This window comes from Primulina eburnea, chromosome 11, assembly GCF_022965805.1.
Source record: "Primulina eburnea isolate SZY01 chromosome 11, ASM2296580v1, whole genome shotgun sequence".
Taxonomy (NCBI): Eukaryota; Viridiplantae; Streptophyta; class Magnoliopsida; order Lamiales; family Gesneriaceae; genus Primulina; species Primulina eburnea.
In genome coordinates this window covers 28,517,890-28,534,581 of record NC_133111.1, presented here as the reverse complement: position 1 = coordinate 28,534,581, position 16,692 = coordinate 28,517,890, and positions in this window count along the sequence as shown.

Genomic DNA, 16,692 nt, shown 5'->3' with positions numbered 1-16,692 from the left:
TTTTCACTGTTGTATGTGATTTTTATAAGTATTATTTGGTATCAAGAATATGATGTGTTGAGTCTTTAGGCTCACTTGGTGTGATTGATGCAGATGATTATGATAATAATGTTTATGGAGGTCTTGATGGTTGACTTTGCTGGACTGAAGGTGCACATAACCCGAGGACCTATGCTAGTTTTCCGCACTAGTTTACGATTCATGATTTTAAATTATGTTAAAGATATTTTTGTGACTTTTATTTGTGTTATGAGAAATTTTTGAGAGGTTATAGTATGGGCTATACTTTTCAAATAATGTTTTTAGGTTGGTAAAATGTTAGACGTTTTTATGATTCAAATTATTTTCGTTTGATTTTAAATGGTAGTTGGTTGTTTTATTTTAATATATGTATATTTTCGAATTATGGAGATTAAGGACAAAAACAAAATTTCTATCACGTTTTAAGAAAACGTGTAGCTGACGTTTCATTTCAAATTAAAAATTAGACTTCTTATATTTAATTAGCCGTCGTGAACCATGACTCAACCCCTGTTGAACCATGTTTCAAACATTAAACCAGGAAGAAACCATAATTCTCGAACCAAGCCCTCTATGGATCCTTAGAACCCTTAGGACTCGAACCAAATCTCAACATAGCCACAAAAATAAGAAGAAGCAACGACCAAGAACTCCTCTTGCCAAAGGACTCTTCGAACTCGCCTAACAACCTAACCAACGAGCCAGCCCCTGACCCCGAACCTTGTGCACCCTCTTAGGACCCTAAGGACCTAGCCTATCCCAGCCCGAAGCCCCTTGGCGAGCCATGTCTCCCTGCGCGGCCGCTGCTCATGCACGCCTCTATGCGATGGCTCGGGTAGAGTCCTAGTTTTCTAGGACTCTTCCTAGCCGCCGCTGCTCGGGTCCTACTGTAGAGCCCAAATTCAGTACACGTAAAACCCATGCATTTATTTAATTGTTAAATTATTTAATCAAGTTTAAATTGATTTTTTTGAGATGCATGATTTATGAAATTACATTATTTTAAATTATTTATGTTTATGTGATGCACGTTAATATGTTTCTCGAGTTTCATGTTTCAGGCGATTATACGATACAGGATCGAAGAAAAGAGGCCGTCGACGATTTTGGTGATTTTAAAATGTGGTATTTTATTTTAAGTTAGAAAGAGGCATTTTTAAATGCTTTATTTAGTTTTTAGCATTTTAAAGCCTAGTTTAATTTACGAGGTGAGTTTATGATTTTTTTAAAAAACTTTTAAAGTCAAACACTTGTGTTCTTTATTTTAAATTTAATGATGCTAGTATTTTAGTGAGGTTTAGTATTTTATGTAGTGAGTTTATTTGTTATTAATATTTTTAATTAGTCAATTAACTCACTAATTACCTCCTTAATTACCATACTCACGCAATAACCCACAACTTCACACACACACACTTTGGCTATCACCTACACACAAATTTCATTTCATTTTTAAAGAAAATATTAGGGTTCTTGGAGAGCAAGAGCAGCCTCCCCTCCCTCTTCAAGAATTTCAGCAATTTTCGTTGACTTTTCTTCAAGAAAATAGTTCCACGATCGTCCCGGATCAACCCACGCACTGTTTTCGCTTCAGGATCGTCGTATCGTGAGTTTTAAATCACAAAACGCATGTATAATATTTTGTTCCTGCATCGATCTTGTTCAATTATATGTTCTTATGTTTATTACGTGTAAAAATCTATGTTTTTTGTAAAACGTTTGAGCAAAAATTTGTTGAATCGGTTTTGAAACGATTTTAGATCTGAAAACTCGAAATTTACTGTCATTTTAAATATTGCGACTTTTCGCTCGACTTTCTAAAATATCTTTCAATATATAAAACGTATAACTTTTTGATACCTTCGATTTGACAGTAAATTAAAAATATTTGGATTAGAAATGAGTGAGTTATGATCGTTTTCGTGAGACTGCTCAAAGTGAATTTTTTTGAAAATGCGTTCTTGATGTGTTCTTGAAGTTTTACTCTTGCAGGCGTCGTTGGGCACCGCCGGTGTAACATACCGTATTTTGAACTACTTGAAATTTGCGGAAAAATAAAGTTTTTCTTAAATACAAAATAAACTTGTAAATTTGCATTAAAATAACTCCATCCATAACTATTTGTAATAAAAGATAACATAAATAAATTTTGCTAAGTACTTGTTTAAACATCGTAAACCAAAACGTGAAATCAGAGTATTAAAAATCGTCATGCATAAAATCTTAAAACATGGGCTGTCCTCGGGTTTAGCCTCCTGCGCAGTCCGAGCCAGCTCATTGGTCCGCACCCCTCGTCTCCTCAAAGTCATCCTCACCTGCATCAATCAAGTCTAGCGAGTCTAAAGACTCAACATGTATAAACTGGAAGTAACGTGTAATATGTAATAAAATCACATGCAGTTTTAAAGTAGAACGTACATAATGAAACTTGAACGCGCATATAAAAGCTTGAGCATACGTACATACATACTTAGACGTGCCATGTGGGGACCCGGGCTCTAATTCTTCTTCTTGGGATTAAATGGATCATTATTCTCAAATGTGGGTCAATTTTTCGTTGGTTACATTAAATCAAATGTAACTAAACAAGCATAAGTTCTTTATTTATTTTACAACATACAACAAAAGATACATGTCTTATTCTATATACAACTAGTGTTCACTATCATCTAAACTCAAATGATAGTACAAGTCTAACAAAAGAACCACTAGTCCTCTGCTGCGCCCGAGATCACCACGCTATCACGATCATCGTTGTCTCGACCCAGATCCTGCCCCACCTGTTGTTATGCACACATACAGACATAACAACAGCCGGAAAATCGGTGAGAACAAATCCCAGTATAAACATGTATACATGCATTAAAACAATCTAAAACATGAAACATGCTGATATGAATGTCATTCATATAAAATCATGCAATGCGAATCTAATCATGTCTAGACTCGACTCGACTAGAACTCTAGGGATCCCGGTGTGAATAAGACGATCTATCACCTACCCTCCCAATCGAGGGTGACGGTACGTCTTATTCCTAGACTTCGGCCTGATCTGTATCCGCGTCTACAATAGGGGCGGTGATCTTCCCCTAAGCTGTGATATCGCCGAACGTCTAGAAGTCTGGATGATCTCTCAGACTTTCCTATCTTAATGCATGAATACAAAATCTGTAACCAAGCATGATCATCTTAATGCAATGCAACATGATCTGTAAACAAAGCATAGCAAGATTTGCATACAAATTCTAGAAAAAAATCTATAAACAATCATAATCATATCAAGGTATAGATAATAAAACAAGTATGTGATTTTGGTTGGGAACTCAAATGTGATCTCCTTTGAGTCGTGATTCCCCAAACAAAACATGTACTATACCTTTCTTTGCACAGTCGCTGTCACGGTCGTAAAGACGAATCTGAAATGGAAATGTGGATATACAATCTATCAATCTCTCATCTAATCAACACATATCCAAGTCACTACGTGATCTCGATATAATTTGACAGCATAACGACATATATTCGTAATACCGGTCAATCCAAATCTTAAACTCAATACAAGACTATATCCTCAAATCACCAACATTACAATATCTATGTCAAGATCGTACAAGCTGCATAATCTCATCACAATATCTGCTGAAAATAACCACAATTACATTTGACATCCATTCTTTGATCCGTTTATGAATATATCATGTTCAATACGGCAAGAATACAATATAACTATCATATTCCAATTTCCCCAACATCTAAAATCCGAACCATGCTGAAATTAAATGAAACTTACATCACTTTGTAGCCGTCGATGCAAGGAGCAAGAATTTCTACTTAGCTCAAAGTTTGGATGGCTAAATCATACACAACTTAAGAATCAAAGTGAAGAACTTGAAGATGCTTGGAGAGGAAGTCTCGGTTCTCTGGCTGGAAATGAAGAATGAATGAATCAACACAATTCTATATATATATCATGCCATGTGTCAACAGGAGAAGGAGAGTGGATTCCTCGCATGCATCACCGCGGGTGCGGTGCTAACATGAGCGCGGGTGCGCTCATGTCTCGGTAGGGCTAGTAATTTTCAAAAACTATCGACCGCGGGTGCGCTCCTGTTACTACCGCGGGTGCGGTGACCCTACTGGAATTATACCGCGGGTGCGGTATGGTTAAGACCGCGGGTGCGGTCGTGCTTCACACCAAATCTTATTTTCTCTCTTTACACCGCGGGTGCGGTGCTGTCTTACACCGCAGATGCGGTGTGGCTTCGAATTAAACTTGCATAATTCTACATTTCAAGACAAACTTCTTCATCTCTTATTTCTTATCACTATGCTCATTATTCATAACATATCTACCAATTCAGAATGATCACTCAGTGCTCTGGGCATTACATTTCTCCCCCTCTAAGACATAAGTTCGTCCTCGAACTTGAAATAAATCAATTAGATTATTTAAAACAGTATTACAATCTAAAACTAAATAAATACTTACATCATATAAATAACTCGGGGTGTTTCTGCCTCATGTCTGCCTCTGTTTCCCAAGTCGCTTCCTAGATGCCATGACGACTCCACTGAACTTTCACAAGTGGAATAGTCTTCGTTCTGAGTTGCTTTTCTTTCCGATCAAGAATCTGTATCGGTTGTTCCACATAGCTCAGAGTCTGATCAAGTTCAGCTTCGTCAGGTTGAATGACATGAGAAACATCTGGCATATATCTTCGCAACATTGATACGTGAAACACGTCATGTATTCCGGATAGAGAAGGAGGAAGAGCAAGTCTGTAAGCTCGATCGCCAATCTTCTCAAGAATTTCGTAAGGCCCAATGTATCGAGGAGATAGTTTCCCTGCGTTTGCCAAATCTTACAACGCCTCTGAAAGGAAAAATCTTTAAGAATACTCTATCTCCTGCCTCAAATACTAACGGTCTACGTCGGATATTGGCGTACTTTGCTTGTCTATCCTATGCTGTCTTCATTCTTTTCTGAATAACTTTCACCTTCTCAGTCATGTCACGAATCATATCTGGTCCAAGTTCTGGCACTTCTGAAATATCATCCCAATAAAGCGGAGATCTGCACTTCTTACCATATAAAGCTTCAAACGGTGCCATTTCAATGCTCGTCTGATAGCTATTATTGTAAGAAAATTCGCAAAAAGGTAGGGAATCTTGCCAACTAGTGCCAAAATCTAGCACTACGGCTCTCAACATATCCTCTAATGTCTGGATAGTCCGCTCTGACTGTCCGTCTGTCTGAGGATGATAAGCAGTGCTCAGGTGTAAAGTCGTACCCAAAGCCTGCTGCAAACTGTGCCAGAAGTGAGAAGTGAATCGTTGATCACGATCTGATACAATAGACTTCGGCACACCGTGCAATCTGACGACCTCTCTGACATACAACTCGGCCATCTGATTGTGTCTGTAAGTCATTCTGTACGGAATGAAGCACGCTGATTTGGTCAATCTGTCAATAATGACCCAAATCAAATCACAGCCTCTGGATGATCGGGGTAACTTCGTCACGGAATCCATGGAAATGTGGTCCCATTTCCATTCTGGAATGGCTAAACTCTGAAGTAAACCTCCAGGCTTCTTTCTCTCATCTTTCACCTGTTGGCAATTTAAGCACTTAGACACAAATTCTGCAATATCTGATTTCATTTGTTTCCACCAGAATTGTGTCTTCAAGTCATTATACATCTTCCTGCCACCAGGATGAATGCTGAACTGACTACCATGTGCCTCTGACAGAATCTGCTGTCTCAACTCTGCAACATCTGGCACAACAAGACGGTTATTCACGTACAGCACATGATCATGTACCTGATATTCTGACATATGCCCTGATCTGACCATTTGAATCGCTCTTTGCACGTTCTGATCTCTTCTCTGTGCTTCTTTGATCCTCATAATCAAATCAGGTTCAACTTGGATCGTAGCAAGTCGGAGTGGCTTACTATCTGTATCAAATTCTAACCCAGACAAGCAGCATTTCTCAACCAAATTATTAACACCTATCGTTGATAAGGACAAGGCACATACCTTTCGACTTAAGGCATCTGCTGCTGCATTTGACTTCCCTGGATAATATTTGATTTCGCAATCAAAGTCTTTCAGTAAATCAAGCCATCTACGTTGCCTCATATTCAATTCTGACTGAGAAAATAGGTACTTCAAGCTCTTGTGATCGGAGAAAATCTCAAATTTCTCGCCGTAGAGATAGTGACGCCAAATCTTTAATGCAAAAACGATAGCCGCCAATTCTAGATCATGAATGGGGTATCGAACTTCATGTGGCTTCAATTGTCTCGAGGCGTATGCGATCACATGACCCCGTTGCATAAGAACACATCCCAACCCTCTATGAGAGGCATCACAATATACAACGAAATCACCTGTACCTGAAGGTATCGTCAACACTGGAGCACTAGTCAGCCTTTTCTTCAGTTCTAGGAAGCTAGACTCGCACTCCTCTGACCAAACGAATGGCATATTCTTCTGTGTCAATTGTGTGATTGGCTTTGCACTACTGGAGAAATCTTGAATAAATCTTCGGTAGTATCCTGCCAGACCCATGAAACTGCGTATTTCTGGTACCGAAGTCGGTCTTGGCCAATTTATCACAGCTTCCACTTTACTCGGAGCAACAGAAATACCATCTCCAGAAATGATATGCCCCAAGAATACAACTCGATTCAGCCAAAACTCACACTTTGACAATTTCGCATACAGTTGCTCGTTTCTCAACGTCTGCAAGACAATTCTGAGATGCTCTGCATGCTCATTTCTGTTCTTCGAATACACCAAAATATCATCAATAAACACGATCACAAAATCATCCAAATACCTCTGAAAAACTTGATTCATCAAGCCCATAAATACCGCTAGAGCATTTGTCAACCCAAAAGGCATGACAATGAATTCGTAATGTCCATACCTGGTTCAAAATGCTGTCTTCGGTATGTCTACATCTCGAACTCTGAGCTGATGATATCCCGATCGCAAATCAATCTTAGAATAAACAGATGATCCCTGCAATTGATCAAATAAATCATCGATCCTAGGCAATGGATATTTATTCTTGATTGTTGCCTTATTCAGTTGCCGGTAGTCTATACACAATCGCATCGAACCGTCTTTCTTTCGCACAAACAGCACCGGAGCGCCCCAAGGAGATACACTAGGTCTGATATATCCCTTGGCCAGAAGATCTTCTAACTGTGCTTTCAATTCTTTTAGTTCGATGGGTGCCATCCTATACGGAGCTCTCGAAATAGGGACGGTACCTGGTACAAGATCAATACTAAAATCTACCTCTCGCACCGGAGGTAATCCTGGGATCTCATCTGGAAAAATATCTGCAAATTCCCGTACTACTGGCAGATCCGCCAATGTCGGGCTCGATTTCTGCATATCTACAGCATAAATAAAGAAACCATCTGCTCCTTTTTGTAACAATCTGTTCATAGTAAGAGCCGAAATCAAGGGAATCCGAGATCTGGAACCCTTCCCGTAGAATTTCCACTCGTCTGTCATCTCGGGTCTGAATCTGACAATCTTATGGAAACAATCTACAGTGGCTCTGTACTTCGTTAGCATGTCAATACCGACTATACAATCAAAATCAGCTAGACCCAACACCATACAATCTAGGTCAATCTCATGCCCCTCAAACTGTAGAATGCAATGTCTAACCGTACTTACAGATATCAATCCACTTCCCAACGGAGAATTAATCGACACAACATCTAACAAAGTCTCAACAGGCAATGAATGTAACAATGCAAATCGCTCCGAAATGAATGTATGCGATGCACCTGTATATATCAATATATAAGCAGGATAACCATAAAGAGAGCAGTTACCTGTTATAACATCATCTGGTGCATCTTGTGCTTGCTCTTCTGCCAATGCAAACACTTGAGCCTGTTGCCTCGGAGGTTGACTCACTGTCTGACTACCTCGAGCTCTGGGTTGAGTCGGTGCTGGTGGAGGCTGAAAAGAGTGAACCGATGGTGCCTGCCGCTCAAACTGAGGTACTGACCCGGATGCTCATCCACTTCTGGGCTGGCTGTACACTCCTCTGTGGACAGACTTTGGCAAAATGCCCCGGTTGCCTACAAATGTTGCATCGGCCTGTAACTCCCTGGCACTGTTCAGTCGCATGTTTTCCTCCACAGGAACTGCAATAAACACCTGAATACCTGGTACTCTGATCAAAACCAGTTTGTCTTGATCCACTGGAGCTTGAAGAGCTGCTCCCAGGTCTTTTAAACTGTTTCCCCTTCGCCTTCAACTGTTCCTTTCTGCCACTGCTACTACCGCCGCTTTCAAATCTAGAAGGAGGAGGTTGCACTGAAGGCTGCGGTGGTCTTGGTACAGGAACAACATACGGAGCACTCCGCTGTCTTATCAATCCTGCTTCTGCTCCTTTGGCCCGATTTAACGCATCTGCGAAATTATTCGGTCTCCCCGTGTTTACCAACGTAAAGATATCTAGGTTTAGGCCATTTGTAAATTGATCCGCCATGGCCTCATCATTACCTGAAACATGAGGTGCAAATCGAAGCAAGGAAGAAAATTTAGCGACGTACTCTTCAATATTCAGTTGCCCTTGCCTCAAATTTGCAAACTCAGCGCATTTATCTTTACGGTAGGATATAGGAAAGAAACACAGATAGAATTCCGTCTTGAACACTTTCCAAGTAACCTCTGTACCACGTTGCTCTAGTGCTCTTCTCATGTTCAACCACCAGTTCTTGGCTATGTCTTGAAGTTGATGGCCAATGAGCTTCACTCTATTCTCATCACTGTATTCCAAGGAGTCGAATAACATCTCGATATCCTCAAGCCAGCTTTCACAGTAAACTGCAAGTTCTGTACCCTTTAAGGTTGGTGGTCTAAACGACTGAAATCGTTTCAACAGAGTTTCCATAGGAGTCGCAGTAACATCCATGTGCTCTCCGGATGTACTCCCCTATTCTGGCACAGGTGGTCGTAGAGGTACGGCTGCTCTTCTAGGAGGCATATCTAATAAACCAACAGATTAGTAAACAAGATATACAACTGTCTCAGCCCTCCTCTGATCATTTACCTCTGATCCAGAATCGGTTATGATTCAGTCAATTACATGCTGTAATCAATCAGATAACACACAACATGTAAGACGAAAAGCAATAAATCATGATATGCTAGCATGATATAAGCAAGGAAGATGACTCGATCTACCCCGCTCACTCTATTCTATTCTCAGTCTAAAGGAACTCTGGCTCTCATACCACCTGTTGTGGGGACCCGGGCTCTAATTCTTCTTCTTGGGATTAAATGGATCGTTATTCTCAAATGTGGGTCAATTTTTCGCTGGTTACATTAAATCAAATGTAACTAAACAAGCATAAGTTCTTTATTTATTTTACAACATACAACAAAAGATACATGTCTTATTCTATATACAACTAGTGTTCACTATCATCTAAACTCAAATGATAGTACAAGTCTAACAAAAGAACCACTAGTCCTCTGCTGCGCCCGAGATCACCACGCTATCACGATCATCGTTGTCTCGACCCAGATCTTGCCCCACCTGTTGTTATGCACACATAAAAACATAACAACAGCCGGAAAACCGGTGAGAACAAATCCCAGTATAAACATGTATACATGCATTAAAACAATCTAAAACATGAAACATGCTGATATGAATGTCATTCATATAAAATCATGCAATGCGAATCTAATCATGTCTAGACTCGACTCGACTAGAACTCTAGGGATCCCGGTGTGAATAAGACGATCTATCACCTACCCTCCCAATCGAGGTGACGGTACGTCTTATTCCTAGACTTCGGCCTGATCTGTATCCGCGTCTACAATAGGGGCGGTGATCTTCCCCTAAGCTGTGATATCGCCGAACGTCTAGAAGTCTGGATGATCTCTCAGACTTTCCTATCTTAATGCATGAATACAAAATCTGTAACCAAGCATGATCATTTTAATGCAATGCAACATGATCTGTAAACAAAGCATAGCAAGATTTGCATACAAATTCTAGAAAAAAATCTATAAACAATCATAATCATATCAAGGTATAGATAATAAAACAAGTATGTGATTTTGGTTGGGAACTCAAATGTGATCTCCTTTGAGTCGTGATTCCCCAAACAAAACATGTACTATACCTTGCTTTGCACAGTCGCTATCACGGTCGTAAAGACGAATCTGAAATGGAAATGTGGATATACAATCTATCAATCTCTCATCTAATCAACACATATCCAAGTCACTACGTGATCTCGATATAATTTGACAGCATAACGACATATATTTGTAATACCGGTCAATCCAAATCTTAAACTCAATACAAGACTATATCCTCAAATCACCAACATTACAATATCTATGTCAAGATCGTACAAGCTGCATAATCTTATCACAATATCTGCTGAAAATAACCACAATTACATTTGACATCCATTCTTTGATCCGTTTATGAATATATCATGTTCAATACGGTAAGAACACAATATAACTATCATATTCCAATTTCCCCAACATCTAAAATCCGAACCATGCTGAAATTAAATGAAACTTACATCACTTTGTAGCCGTCGATGCAAGGAGCAAGAATTTCTACTTAGCTCAAAGTTTGGATGGCTAAATCATACACAACTTAAGAATCAAAGTGAAGAACTTGAAGATGCTTGGAGAGGAAGTCTCGGTTCTCTGGCTGGAAATGAAGAATGAATGAATCAGCACAATTCTATATATATATCATGCCATGTGTCAACAGGAGAAGGAGAGTGGATTCCTCGCATGCATCACCGCGGGTGCGGTGCTAACATGAGCGCGGGTGCGCTCATGTCTCGGCAGGGCTAGTAATTTTCAAAAACTATCGACCGCGGGTGCGCTCCTGTTACTACCGCGGGTGCGGTGACCCTACTGGAATTATACCGCGGGTGTGGTATGGTTAAGACCGCGGGTGCGGTCGTGCTTCGCACCAAATCTTATTTTCTCTCTTTATACCGCGGGTGCGGTGCTGTCTTACACCGCAGATGCAGTGTGGCTTCGAATTAAACTTGCATAATTCTACATTTCAAGCCAAACTTCTTCATCTCTTATTTTTTATCTCTATGCACATTATTCATAACATATCTACCAATTCAGAATGATCACTCAGTGCTCTGGGCATTACATGCCATCAACATAAACTTTTTGTAAACATGCTTACTTCATACATACTTGAGTATACATAACATAATTTTCCGTAGAGGCATGTTTCAAAGCAAGTGACCCATACATAAATACGCCTGATCATACTAAACCATAGTACTGGGCTGACAGGGAAGATCCACTGCCACATACATGAGATCCCCGTTCATAATTTAACGGGTGGATTGGTCCCTGGTCATACTTTACCGCTTTCTAATCCTGATCTAAACCCGTTCATAATTTAACGGTGTGGATTGGTCCCTGGTCATAGTTTACCGCTTTCCAATCTCATACATAATTTGGTCAAAAGACATTTAGCATACCTCAAAAACTTAAAAGTATTTTCTTTGCACGTCGAACATACTTACTTGGCATTGAGGGATTCATTGGTTCTCGCTTGGGGCCTCTGCTGCGCAGACTAGCATGAGTTTAAAATACTTAAGTTACATAACTTAGACGTAGGTACTCGTACTCACCACCATAGTAAATAAATGGCTTATGACATTTGAGATCACTCGGGACTTGACCTCGTTAATCATAGTACTAAACCATGACATCGAACCCCGAAAAATATCTAAAATGATGTGTCAACATTTCCCAACAATAAAAGACATGAACTCACTAGTTGAACTTGAAATTAACTGGAAACCAAACACCCTCACAGATGGGTCCGCGCTCGGGCGGTAATATATTACCGCTAGAGCGCCAGGACTACTAGAAGCCTACCCTCGGACAGAAGGAGTGGCGCTCGGGCGGTAAAACATTACCGCTCGGGTGCCGAGTCTCCTGGACTCCGCGACTTAGAAGCTTATTCTCTCCAAATTCGATTACACAGACATCGAAAAACGCCTCGAAACTCATCCTAGACACTATGGCACTGACTCGACTCCACAAAACGTCCCAAACAACGACGCACACCAAACAAGCAACAAATCTGTAAACACGACGTTTAACACCAAAACCATTCCTACGACTTCTAATTCAACCGGGTGCCTAATGACACAAAACGAAACACCAACAATCATCCCAACATCATTCTTGATACACCTAAACGCAGCAGCGATCCCCCGTCGACCCCCAACAAAGCCTGCAACAATAAAACATCAAGAACACGTCAAAAACACATTTTCAGAAAATCACAATTTGAGCAGGCCCACTAAAACGATCATAACTCACTCATTTCTTATCCAAATATTTCGAATTTATACTCAAATCAAAGGTATCGAAAAGTTCTACGTTTTATATGTTGAAAGTTTTTCCAAAAGGTCGACCGAAAAGTCGCAGTATTTAAAATGAATCGGTGATCTGCACTTCCTCCCATACAGTACCTCGTAGGGTGCCATACCTATAGATGGTTGAAAGCTATTGTTGTAGGTAAAATCCACTATAGGTAGCTTAGTTTCTCAAGTCCCATGGAAATCGATCATACAGGCTCGCAATAGATCTCCAAAATCTGAATTACTCGCTCAGACTAGCCATCTGTCTGAGGGTGAAAAGCTATATTGAACAGCAACTTCGTCCCCATGGTTGCATGCAAACTCTTCCAAAAGGAAGATGTAAACCTCGGGTCCCTGTCGTACACAATAGAAACTGGGATTTCGTGCAGTCGGACTATCTCTCGGATATAGAGCTCGCATACTGCGTCATGGAGAAAGTTGTCTTCACTGGCAAGAAGTGTGCCGACTTAGTAAGTTGGTCCACTATAACCCAAATAGCATTGTATCCTCTGACTGACCTCGCAAACCAACAACGAAGTCCATGGTGATATTCTCCCATTTCCACTCGGGGATAGGGAGTGGCTTAAGCATCCCTGCTGGCCTCTAATGCTCTGCCTTCACCTGCTGACAAGTGAGACATTCAGACACAAACCGACGGATGTCTCTCTTCATACGTGGCCACCAATACAAAATCTGCAAATCTTTGTACATCTTGGTACCTCCTGGATGAATTGAATATGGAGATGCATGTGCCTCTGTCAGGATATCCTCTCTGATCGAATCAACACTAGGTACCCACATTCTACCTCTGTATCTCACAATACCTTCAGACACTGAGTAGAGTACACTACCCTTGGCCTCATCCTTCAATCTCCATTTCTGTAACTGCTCATCAAAGGGCTGACCTGCACGGATTCGGTCTAACAAAGAAGACTGGACTGTCAGATTAGACAGCTTAGGAGCCCTGCCCTTATGCTAAACCTCTAACCCAAAACTCTGAATCTCTGACTGAAGAGACCTCTGCACTGACAACTGTGTTATGACTGCGACTTTTCTGCTCAAGGCATCTGCCACACGTTAGCCTTCCCTGGATGGTAGCTAATTTCGCAATCATAGTCTGTTGGAAACTAAATTCCGGCGTGTGACAAAATATGAACCAACTGATACGTGCAATTATATTCAGCAACTAGACTTAACAACTGAAATCAGCTGATCTAATAAATAAAACCGATCAGTTGGAAACCGATCAGTTGATACATTCAGCCGTATGCTTTTAAGCTAAGCATCCTTCAGCTAAACATGTCTCGGGAAAGAACATTCAACCGACAAAGAGACATAGAAGACTGCAACTGAATATGAAACGCCGCACTTCAATCAATACAGCTTAGAACAACGCATTTCGGCTAAAGCAGTTAAGACGCCGCATTACAATAAATGAAGCAAACAATGCCCAACAAATAATGAAGTGGCAATCAATGGATACAAAGATTCAAATATATCTCAAGTTACCGTTGGAAGGGAAGCTTATAAATATGACAGAAGAACAACTGAAGAAAGAAGATCACTCTATTCAAAGCTTGCTGTTACTCTGCCAAAATCTTAGCTCACTCTTACTTGGTTTATTCGTAGCAGTTAAGGCTACAATTTGAGCTCACTAGCACTTTGTAATAATCGTTAAATTTGATAGTGCTAAGATCAGTTACACACTGAGAACATTTTGTAATACTAAGAGTTTCAGCTTTTGGCAGTGATAAGTCCAAACTGAAGTGGGTCAGTACAATTTTGTATTCGATCAAAGTCTTTTAGTGGAAATCCTATCCTTGAGATAGAAGGGGTGACGTAGGAGTAATTGAAATCTCCGAAAATCCAGAAAAAATCCTTGTGTATTTTATTTCAATTTTATATTCTATCTTTCAGTCAGTTACTTTCCGCAACTACTTTAGTTTAACTGATTGTCATTGACCAACAAGATTCCGAGAATCAGTTTGTCACCAAACTGAACTCAAAATTCGAAAAGATCAGTTTTAATTGTGAGTGTTTATTCAACCCTCCCCCCTTTCTAAACACTCTTGATACGTTAATCGATCCTATCAAGTGGTATCAGAGCGGTTGAATCTTGTTCTTGAATAATTTTGATCTATAAACTTGCTAGCATGACTTCATTCAACAAAATTCCTATGTTCTCCAGAGAAGAATTTGATGATTGTAAAATCAGAATGCAAGCTCATTTAGCTGCACAAGATGATGACATGTGGTATGTCATAACTGATAGACCCATGAAGATTCTAAAAACAAATACAGAAGTTGCCATAACAGAACGGGCACCCCAAAGAATAGAAAAGCCTAGAGATGAATGGACAACTGAATATAAAAGAAAAGCAAATCTTGATAATGTGGCTAAAGACATTCTGTACAAAACGCTGGACAAAGTAACCTTCAGCAAAATAAAGATGTGTAAGTCAGCCAAAGAAATTTGGGAAAAGCTGATCCAGCTGTGTGAAGGAAATGATCAAACCAAAGAAAATAAACTTTCTGTTGCTGTTCAAAAGTTTGATAAAATTAAAATGAAAGCAGGAGAATCAATGCACGAGTATGATGAAAGAGTAAGAAGTATCATCAATGAGTTAAATGCACTTTGAAAAGTGTATACTAACAAAGAGATTGCAATTAAGGTAATGAGAGGTCTTCCCAAGGAATGAGATGTCAAGACCATGGCAATGAGGGAGTCCAAAGATCTGAACCAGATTGAACTTCATGATCTGTTTGCTGATTTAAAGGCTTATGAATTTGAGCTGCAGACCTGAGAAAGAGAACCATCTACCCCTGCAGCCACAACTGCTCTAGCTGCTGTCAGAACAGAACCAATCAGTTCAGTCAAGAAATCTGCTGATCAGTTGAGCAGTGATGCTATGTCATTGTTCATCAAAAAATTTGGAAGGTTCATGAGAAAGAATCAAGGAAACTTTTAGAAGCCATACCAAAGGAACAGCTCCAAAGATGAATCAAATGCCTGCTACAACTGTGGCAAATCAGGTCACTTTATTGCTGATTGTCCTAAACTCAAGAAAGACAGTCAAGGCTCAACTGATAGAAGAAAGAAATCATATGAGCACAAAAGAAGACCCAAGGAAGATAAGAAGTCCTTCAGAAAGAAACATGAGGTACTCTTAGCTGAAGAAAACAAATCTAAATGGGCAGAAACTGACAGTGAGGAGTCAGAACCAGAAAGCTTATGCAGCTCTAGTAATGATGAGGAAGTCAAGTGCTTGATGGCTTATGATGCAGAAGAAGGATCATCTAGCCAACAGGTATTTGATTGCAGCTCACCTGATTTCACACGAGAAGAACTCATTCTAACACTACATGACATGGTAAATGAGTATCAAAAGCTTGCATCATCATTTGAAAAAATCAAAGCAAAAACTGATCCCAAAGACAATAAAACCAAAACTGATGAATCAGTTGATGGGTTGAGTCTAAAAAGGGAAATTGCTGAGTTAAAAGCAGAGAGAGACAAAAATCAGTCATTAATCCAGAAGTTGATTCTTGAAAACTCAAAACAGACTGAGCTCATTCAGTCTTGGAACAAGTCATCTACTGCACTGAATGAGATGCATAATTCACAAAAATCAGTTTATGATAAAACTGGTTTAGGGTTCAACACTCAAGGAAAAATATATCCAAATGATACTCAACCAAAGCTAAAAATAGACAAAGGGAAATACATTCACTTTGTCAAAACAACAGTGGTACATGATAAGTGCAATTTATTGTACTTTTATTACTTGTCTTTAACTTGGAATTTTGTGACTCTTGAGCAGATTTTATATGATTTGTTCTTGTTTTTGTTACTTGTAGTTTGGAAGCTTAGAATGAGAATTTGGAGTAATAAATTGATCAATTAAAAAGTGAAAAGGAAAAATCTTGCCGAAGCAAGACCGCACCTGCGGTCTTGTTAGCACCGCACCCGCGGTCCCTTGACTTGGAAGTTGAAGAATTCTGCCGAAGCAGCACCGCACCCGTGGTGTTACCTACACCGCACACACGGTCATGCACAGACAGATTCCGGAAATTCTGAAACTTTGGTGTGCTGCGCATGGGACTTGAAGACTTTGGTGTTTTGCGTGCAAGACTTGTCTAGGACTATAAAAAAAACCTCCATTATTCATTACCTAGGTCATATTGGGGAGCAAGGAATAGAGTTGAGGCTACAAGGAAAGGATTGAAGATCAAGCTCATCTTCTTC